The sequence below is a fragment of the Trachymyrmex cornetzi genome, unplaced genomic scaffold, assembly GCF_001594075.2.
Source record: "Trachymyrmex cornetzi isolate Tcor2-1 unplaced genomic scaffold, Tcor1.1 scaffold1094, whole genome shotgun sequence".
NCBI classification, from domain to species: domain Eukaryota; kingdom Metazoa; phylum Arthropoda; class Insecta; order Hymenoptera; family Formicidae; genus Trachymyrmex; species Trachymyrmex cornetzi.
In genome coordinates, this window is record NW_017295647.1 from 145,017 (window position 1) to 155,148 (window position 10,132).

A 10,132-nucleotide genomic window follows, 5' to 3' on the forward strand; every position below is an offset into this window, starting at 1 on the left:
ACACTACCGTGGACAAATAAGTTTAAAATATATAAAATAACTATGAAAGTAACTATTAAATTAGTTACTAGTTACTTAAAAGATGTAACTAAGTTAAGTGATAATTACAGATGGAAAGAAAGTAACGAAGTTAAGTTACAGTTACTGAAAAAAAGTAACTCTAACTATAACTTCGTTACAAGTAACGAGTTACTTCCCATCCTTGACATAATGTCAACCAATAATAGAGCTTTTCAATTTAACCCAGATTGGTGTAAATCCGGTCGGGTCGAAAACGCTAATAGAAATCAAATAACGCTACAGATGCCGATACAAATCGAAATGAGTGATCGTTTGAGAGAGCACGATAAAATTTATTCTCGAATGTTTTCATTCAAATAAAATTTTTGTTAATTGTTTAAACAATAACTGTTTAAACAAATTATATGTGATAATCTTTATTTTAAATTCATAACTATGAATAAAGAAAAAGAACATAGAATACCTATAAATAACAGTAAATAAAAAAAATTAACACATTTGAAAATCACGTTTTTTCAACTATATTGCATTTTTTAACTAATTTTCAATTGTTTTAATTTATGTGTAATAAGACGTTTGCAATATCTAGTAATATATAATATATTCATTCGGCATTGCCTTGTAATTTATGAATTTATATCGATTCTTATTCTCGCTCTTTTGAATTAGTTTTATACTATTATTTGATATTAAGAATCCTGCACTTTCACTATTTAAAAAATTAATAGTTTACGAAATATTTTATGTCAATTTGTGACAGAATAAGGTATAAAATATTTCGTAAATATTTTTCGGTATCTCTACTTCAATACTTTTATATGTAAAATAATTAGAGGAATCGTATTATGTAAAAAATATCCCACATGGTGCTTTCAAAAAGTTCCAAAACTGAATATTTTCGGACATACTAATGGCGCTACACTTATGTTTCAATAATTGAACTAGTTGTGTGAAACTTTGTGAGTCTCCCATATTTTTTGCGTAGAATAAGCAGTTTATGTGCAGTGTGTGTATGTCAAGTTTGTAAGATTCATTGGCTTGTCGCGATTTTTTACATGGGACAAAGAACCGCAATAAAGTTTTGTTTCAAATATGAAAAAAATGCATAAAAAACGTTTGCAATGATGCAAAGTGCTCTTCAGATTTCTCGAAATATTTGGCTTATTACATTTGAAATTTTTTACCTTGTATACGGGCAGATAAACTAAATCAAAAAGTTTTCTACCGTTATGCAATTTTCATTATGGTTAACAAGAAATTAATTACATAGAATGTATTGCTGCGTTCAGCAGAACACAACAGTTTTGCAATTTTCTTTGTTCGTTTTATAATTTCGTTTTATAATTCTCTGCTGAGATAGAACTATTCCTATTGATCTAAATGCATAACCCAATCAACGTGAAGAAAACTTTCAACAATTGCAAAATAAACGTTCTGCTGAACGCAGCCAATACCACACATTACCAGCTTATTTGCGATTATAGGTTATAGATTATTCCATATTACTAATTTATTTGCCAGCTTATGTTCAATGATGCTATTATATTTTCTCTGTTATTGTACAATAAAAATGTGAATTATTTTTAATCATTTTTCTTGGTCGGTTTGCGTAAATAAACAAATTTGGACTTTATTTATTGTGTTCACATATTGTGTTATTAATCAGATCTGTACACGGAGAGAATTTTCTCTTAGAATTTAGCCTGAAAATCATGATAATAATGGGACAACATAGTATTTCAAAGAATTGTATATGAGTTTCTTTAATTTACTAATATTTGTCATAATAGGATATGCAATATATTTTATTAATTTTACTAAAGGGTATAGTAAAATTTCAACATTTTAAAATATGTTACGCAGTTTATGATTCTTTATTATTTTAAAAGAATAGATGCTAAGTAGTCATGAATATATAAAATAGCTTATACAATTTTTACCATACAGCATGATATTTTTAATATGATTTAGTCGCTTATAATTTTACCATGTAACATAGTAATTGATCGATTGTAATCGATATTTATCGGTTATTTTCGTTGTCGAATGTGTCTCTAGCTACGCTAGAACTTCAACTTACTCACTTCAAAACATTTTACAATCTGCATTATAATTTTTACTACATCATTTATAAAAAGTCTCTTGTATATTTCAAAAAATCTATCGTTATTGATAATATTTCATTATCGTCAAATTGTTCCAAGCTTATTACCAAACATGATGAAATTTGTAATAAATTTTGCGGTAAAAAGTAACGAAAAATTCTGTCCGTGTAGCCGAGTTACACATTTCGACTGATTTTATCTATCGTTATCTCTATTCCTTTTGTTTCCTACTATTCAGACTGTGCGCGGAGACATAAAACGCTCGAACTCAAGGATGATATTAGCCGTAACCTATATAGCACGTAATATCACGGTAATACCACAGCAATATCATTTTTTAATTGCAATATTATAGTGAAATGTAACAGAAATATCGCTGAAATATTATTGAGATGTCACAGTAATATTACAATGTCCGCGAAAATGAATCACAGGAATATTACTGATGAGATATATCGCAGAAATATCACTATAATATTTTGAAATATTTCTGTGATATTTATATAATGTTTATATTTATGTAATATTTATTGGGTAAAATTACATTTTAAGGAATTTTTTATAAATATATTTTTAAAAATACCAATTTATTAAATTGATATTTTTAATGTTATTTTCAAAATTATTCCATATTAAAGGAATGCTGAAGTGACCAAATTGTCGGGACTTTGCGGATCGATATAAATCTCCGAAACTGAACGGAAACAAAAATCTTTTTACGGGATTAAAATAGACGAAAAATTCGGAGATGCTGCAGTGGACTTTATACTAAAATCGCAAGAAAAGTTAAAAAAAAACTTACATTTTCTTATCTTGTAGAGATCTATCACCTGGCGTACATGTTTCCTCAATACAAAAGTTTTACAGCACATATGAACAAAATGATAGTTCAGCACCCAGCGTTTCACATGCACAATCAATACTGAGTTTATGGAACTAAGATTGAAAGCTTAAAAAGAAAGATTTACATCGACCTACAAATTACGTGTACGAATGCTGAGCGAAGACTCGGAATGGTAAACAAAGCAATAATTGTGTCTAGCAGTAGATATTCGATCTTGCAAGAGAGAGATAGCGTTGCAACATTTTAGATAAAGATAGTTGACTGAGACAGAACGTTAATGTAAGAAATGAATAAAAACAGTCACTGTTATTGATTTTTTTTTATTTGGAATTAAAAGAATCTGTAATATCGACATCGATTAAGTTTGGCCGTTACTCCAGCATCCCCTTAATTAGGAAATAATAATGATCTTCAATATTACTCGCTATTTACTATATTTAATTCTTGTATTATTACTATTACGAGTATTAAATTTTGATATATATATATATATATATATACTTTTAATTATCTTCAATTAGAATAATATAACATTTGTTTACTATAATTTCACTATAAATTTATTTAAAACACATTTACATAGAACTAAATTACACAGAACTAAATTATAAAATGGTTTATTTTTCTGCTTTCCAAGCTATAGCTACATGCTGAAGAATTAGTAAAAGTTAGGCTCGTTATTTTATTCACAACTTCATCAACATTTTTTTGTAATAATCATTAAATATGAAGCTGTAGGCACATTTTATTTATAACCAACAATATAAAAAAATATATTTATGATAGAATAATGAACCGCCACCATTCAGGCCATGTTCGTATATTACAACCAGTTAATTACAGTACTGAAAATCTGTAGTATATCTAACGGAAACTATAAATTTTCAGTACTGACAGTGAAATGGTAGTAATATATATCATATGTACAATAAATGTATATGTATCAATTAAAAGTCTTAATATGCATTTTATATCGGAGTAATGTTAGTTTTAACATTTTATAGCTGTATTTATCCTGCATGTGTGTGTACATATAATTTTGTGGTATCTTAATAATTAACGTCTTAATGACGTCTTTAACGTTAAGTAAACACATTGTAGAAACGTTATTAATTATTATAATACATAATATATCACTTTCCTTAACAGGGTTGGAAAGTAACGCGTTACTTGTAATGATGTTACTTTTTCGTTACTTTTTTTGGTAACCATTTGGTAACGCCGTTAATTTTTTTTATTAATAACGAGAAAGTAACGACGTTACATCTTTTTTAGTAACAAGAAACGAAATTGACCGTTACTCTTGTATCGTTACTTTTTTATAGGTCACGGCCGTCACGTACAATAAAATTATAGATACTATAATAAATAAACAAAAAACTTTTTGCCTATTTTTGTTTTAATCACTGTCGTCGCTTTAGCATAAGAACACTAAAAACTAAAATATCTATTATATAATAAAATACCACAGAATTAAATATAAGTATATAAAATATTAATAAAAGATAAAAATGTTCAAAGATAAATATGTTTCTAAATATATCCTTAGAAACTTATTTTATCATTTTAAAAAGTGTAATTATACAGAAGACAGGTTTATTCATTGATTTTGATGAAATTAGGACAGATTTCCTTATCTCAATAGTCATTAACTTTAACCATTAATCTCAGTTTATCGGGCAGAGAGACATTTATTTTTCTGCCAGATTCGTTCATTTCGTGCAAAAATGCGTCGAATGACTCTAATTTTATCAAAATCGATGAGTAGTAGACTCTTCCTGCATAATTACAAAAAAAAGTAACGAAAAGTAACGATTTTTTATCGTTATTTTTAAGAAACGGTAACGCATTACTTTTTAGAATTGGTAACGAGTAATGGTAACGAGTTACTTTTTACCGCAAATAACGGTAACAGGTAACGCGTTACTTTTAAAAAGTAACTTTCCCAATCCTGCTGTAATATATCAGTAATATTTCTATGATATTACACTGTAATATGGGGTGGCACCCAGTTGGACAAGGATCAATTGGACACGAGCCACTCACAGCGCTTGAGACTACAAAGCTCCTAAGCACTGGTCGCTGTGATTGGTGGTGTCCAATCGAGCCGTGATTAATCGGGATCACCCCTACGGGGCACTATGGGGCTATAGAACTTTGAAACATATTGCCTCACATTCACTGTTTACAAATTATTATTATTATTATTATTATGTTAGAAACTCAAAAGTAATACTTTAAAACAGAACACATGCGCTAATTAAATTTGAATACTAAAAAATATCGAAAAAATCATTTTTAATAAATAAATTGAAAATTGAAAAATTTCTAACATAATAATTATAATTATAATTATAAAAATTTGTAAACAGTGAATTTAAGATAATATGTTTTAAAGTCCTGTAGCCCTATAGTGCCTTGTATAAGTTATGGTTAATATCATCCCTGAGTTCGAACGTTTCATGTTTCCGCGCACGGTCTGAATGCTGTGAGATAAAAAGGATAGGGATGACGATAGGTAAAATCAGTCGAAATGTGTAACTCGGCCTACGTTATTTATTAGAGGAAAATCCCCTATTATGAGATAGGCACCTAATATGAGATAGCGGTATTTCCGCTAAACTAATAAACATTATCTATTGGTTTCATCATGAATTTATTGCTCTTGGATTGAAAATTATTTAGTGGAAAATTTATCTATTAGATCATGTCTGCAGTTGTTTTAAAAAAAGATTTTAGAATTTGGATATTTTCAAATTTCATTGAGATATATTATATATATATATCTTAATAGTAGAAAAATGCGGGATATGTTAATCGCTTAATTATAGAAGTTAGATTTGATGATCGTAAAACCGTAATGCGTGGAAATCGTAATATGAGATACCAAGGGTATTTCTAGTATGAAACAATTTAACCTATGCTCCTATGTCAATGAAAACTATTACTTAAGTATAAACGTTATTAATAATAATAACTTATTATACAATAATATTATTGTATAATAAGTTATTATACAATATAATTGTATAGTAACTTATTATACAATAATAAAAAGGACACTCGGAACGAACATTGAATGCTCGTTTTTGCGATGTTTGGTTCCAACTACTGGAGACGAGTCCTAGGTACAATGCATCACATGCTCATTTTGCGCACGCACTGGCTGTGTCTGTTTGTATTTTAGAAACATTAAATAAAATTTTTTAATTGCAATATTGATGTACTTTGCGTTTTATTATCAATTTCTCAAGACGTCTGTCGTCTTATATTAGGAGCACAATTTTTTGACTTTGCGATTTGCTCACTTTTTACATTTCTTTAATTAAACAAATAGAATTTGAATTAAATTTTACATAACATTATCTTAAAACTTATTAAATTGCTTTCAAAATGACCTACTATTTTTTTTAACTCTGTCCATACATTTCGAGCATTTACTCAAACACGGTATCTCATAATAGGTGCTTTTCCTCTACTATTACCTAAATTTCATCGGTATTCCATATTATATCCCATTTTTTAGACTCCTCGCCCCCCTTTATTTTCACATTTTTTACTTTTTTATTAATATTGATGTTGGACTTAAATTTTGAAAGGCGACTTTATTTATTGGATTTTGTAGCTACATATTCTTCAAGAGTTCTGTGTAAATTTAAAGTATACATTTCTTCGTATACATTTATATCGAAGCAACGTTAATTTAAAAAACGCTATTCCATATTCTCTACTTTTACACTATCTGTTTTTTTCATCTCTAAATAAAACGCAATAAAATTGCGTATCCGATTATATAGAGTGTCCAGTAAGTTTTGACAAAATGCTCATGTATAGATAGAACAGACTAAACTGAGTCGAAAAGTCCTTTATCATTTTGCAATTTTCGCAACAGTTAATAAGATATTAATTACTACAAATCGCTGAATATTGATTTTCAATAATTGTATACTCAAATACTTTACAGAAAAATAGCGAGAGATAAAAATTGTTTATTATCTTCTCATAAAGTTTTGAGAATTTTTTCAGAATTTTTCATCAACTTTTTAGTACCGCATTTTTTTATTAGCAACTATTTTTACCAACATGAGAAAATACGGTATTAAAGTTCTGTCTACACACGAGCGTTTTGTCGAAACTTACCGGACATCCTGTATATTATATTGGAACTATGTTTATATGATCGCTGTTTTAATATCTCTTCAAAAGGTGATAAGTTTTGGTTTTAATGCCGTTTATTCGTGAAATTTTTGTTTACACTAGGAAATGGATCCAAAATACTGCAACGGCAGGTATAATAGTTTTTTGCAAGTTAATTTGAATATTTTAAATAAAAGTATATAGTATTCGTGAACAAAAGAGCGGAAAAAGAAAATATTCTTATTTTCTGAATTATAAACAAATCCTCGAATTGCATGCACAGCGCTAACATAAGCACCTGCATGCGCATGACGCTATCAACCGACAATGGCCAAAGAGGCCGCGGGCGTGGTCGGCGGCCACGTTGCAAGCATATCGCGCGCAGTCCGCTTACCCCCCGTCGGTATTGCCATTGCTACCGTCTCCGCTCGTCTTCGCATACCGTGCCGAAACCCGCGCGACCGCCTCCACGTGTACGAGTCGCATTTTTTTATAGCGATCACCGACCTCGTCCAACTCGGCGCGTAGTAAGTAAGGACGTTAAGAGTTACATCACAAGAGGAGCACGTAGCGGCACACGTCCGACGATAATCGCGTATGATGAGCGTTTTCTTTCGTTTTTCCTTCTTTTTCTCCTATTCTCCCTCTCATCCCTGTGATCATTCTCCTCCTTTTCGTATTCCCTTCCTATATCCATTTCTATAGCCGTTCATTTTTTTGATGGAGCTCGTAGTGATCGGCTAATCATATGACAAATATCACAACGCATGAAAGGGATACACAAAAATTGTATTGATCCACGGAAACATCCCCCATACTGAGGGGAAATTTTATCCTACAGTCAAACCGTCACATCGCTACCGTCCGGAAGCACTTTCGTGCCGAATTTTATAAAACTGTGCTACCACTCTTCCTCTTCGTGATTTGAGTACTCTCGTGATAATTTCTAATCGTATTTCATACAGATTGTTTTAACTACGTGAGGCCAATTAAGTGTAATTTTTCGATTAAGTAACATTATGTTTATTTGGAGAAAAACGAGTACATTCACTGTGAGTTTTAATTTATTATCATTATTTACTATTAATTTTATTTAATATATTTCAATTTCCACTAATTTTACAAATTTTCGCAATAACACATTTTAAATTATTATAATATAAACCGTAAAAAATATTAAAAAATTTTAAATCAAATTAATATAATGCCAGCGAACTAATGATTAGCAATTGGATGTTATACACACAATTATAAAAGTATAATAGAAATATAATAAAAATAAAAGATTATTATACGAATAATCTATTTACATATATATCATATATGCACATAAAAAAATGATTCTATTAAGAATAAGTTTAGTTCAATATTCTAAGAATATTCTAAGAACAAAAAAACTTTTAATAATCTGATAAATGTTTGACATAAATTAGATTTTAAAGAAATGACATAAATTCATATTGATAACTATGTGTTTAGTAAAAAAATATGCCCATTTTTTATCGATAGCGTGTACACAAAAAAGAAAACGAAACAAAATCTATCAACAATGAATACGATGACGTGTGATTCTCTGGTTTGGAAAATTGATGACAGTTCCTCCTCGCGCTTCTTGTTCTCTATCTATGTTCCGTACGCTTAGTATTCAAAATCAAAATGACAATTTTTATTTTAAATACGATCTCATACAGCATGAAATATTTTAGAAATATTTCTAATATATTTAATTACAATTTTGAAACATTTCAAAAATTTTTCATAAAGTAATTTTGAAATATAACTATGTCCGGAGAAAATCAGAGTTTTTGAAATATTCTTTTTTTATAGTATTTCTAAAATATTTTATTGAAATGTTTCAAAAAACGATTTGCATGAATATTTCATGCTGTGTGGGATGTCATGAAAAACATCTCGTTCAATTTAACTATTTTCTTATAACGCTCAAAAAATCTAGAAGCTCGAAAGTGGTAAGTTTAAATATCTATAGATAAGGATTTAAAAATAAAAAACACTAGTCGCGAGAACTCATAAAATTACGTGAAAAAAGAATACGCGGATTCGGGAGAACGTAAGGAAATAATCTAAAAAGTCCAAAGACATTAGTTTTCACTAACAGAACTTGCGATGTCACTTTTAAATAAGTTAGCAAAGAAAGTAGATGAGATAAATAAAAGAAGAAACAGGCTAAGTATCCGGATAGAGGAGAAGCACCCACCTGCAACCTAGGGTGTAACCTGTCGCGTTACATCCTAGTGTAATCCAAAATCTGAACACTGGTTATCATCTTTCGTTTCGGCGATATCCGGAGAAGGGTCTGTGGCAACGCTAATGGCGAGTGATTCGTAAAATTCTGATTTGGATCCAATTATCCGGAAGGAGTGATTCGTAAAATTCCGATTTTGATTCAATGATCCTCAAAGAAGAACTGGAAGAACTCACACGAGAGATCGCATAAACTCGGAAAGAAAGAAAAGAAGTCGCTCCTTTCCTCTTCTTCCCGTAAGAGACGGGTCAAGACGAAAAAGCAAAAGACCCGCCGCCTCGGGGCCGGCCAATCGTACTGTACAATGTTTACCTCCTCGGCCGCACCGATCACAGCCAAGGCGCATACGCACGAGCGCGCAATCCGTTCCCCACCTCTCCTCTTCCCATCAACCATTCCAATCCTCCCCTCGCCCGTCGTCGCACTATCGCCTACTCGTCTCATCCACACCACCTATCCCCGCTTCGCCACCGCCTTCCGTTCTTCGCGAACCGACGGCGGCGACCTACAATTTGGGGCGGCTGAGTGTTGTTCAGCAGCACGTGGAGGTTGTCGGCGTGGTCGGCGCAACCTGGCTCGCGCGTGCAATTTGCCACGATAACGCGCTTAGCAAGGGGCAAAGGGGGAGAAGCACGACGGACGACAGTCACGGGAGAATGCACAGGCGTAATCAACATTCGCTGCTCCTTCATAAGTCTTCTTGACGCGTCCTATCGAGGTTGATTATCTTTTTCAAATTTGATGTTTGTAACACACATTAAC

At 31.0% G+C, this 10,132-nt stretch overlaps 1 protein-coding gene across 1 annotated transcript in view; it reads right to left on the reverse strand.

Annotated features, from left to right (window-relative positions):
- The window catches only part of Kr-h1 (kruppel homolog 1), a 13,856-nt gene extending 4,228 nt beyond the window's left edge, over positions 1-9,628 (reverse strand). The window contains exon 1 of the mRNA XM_018508437.1: positions 9,323-9,628. The gene's annotated coding sequence lies outside the window, so the exon portion shown is untranslated. The remainder of the gene's footprint in view (positions 1-9,322) is intronic.
- Between the last annotated feature and the right edge of the window lie 504 nt (positions 9,629-10,132).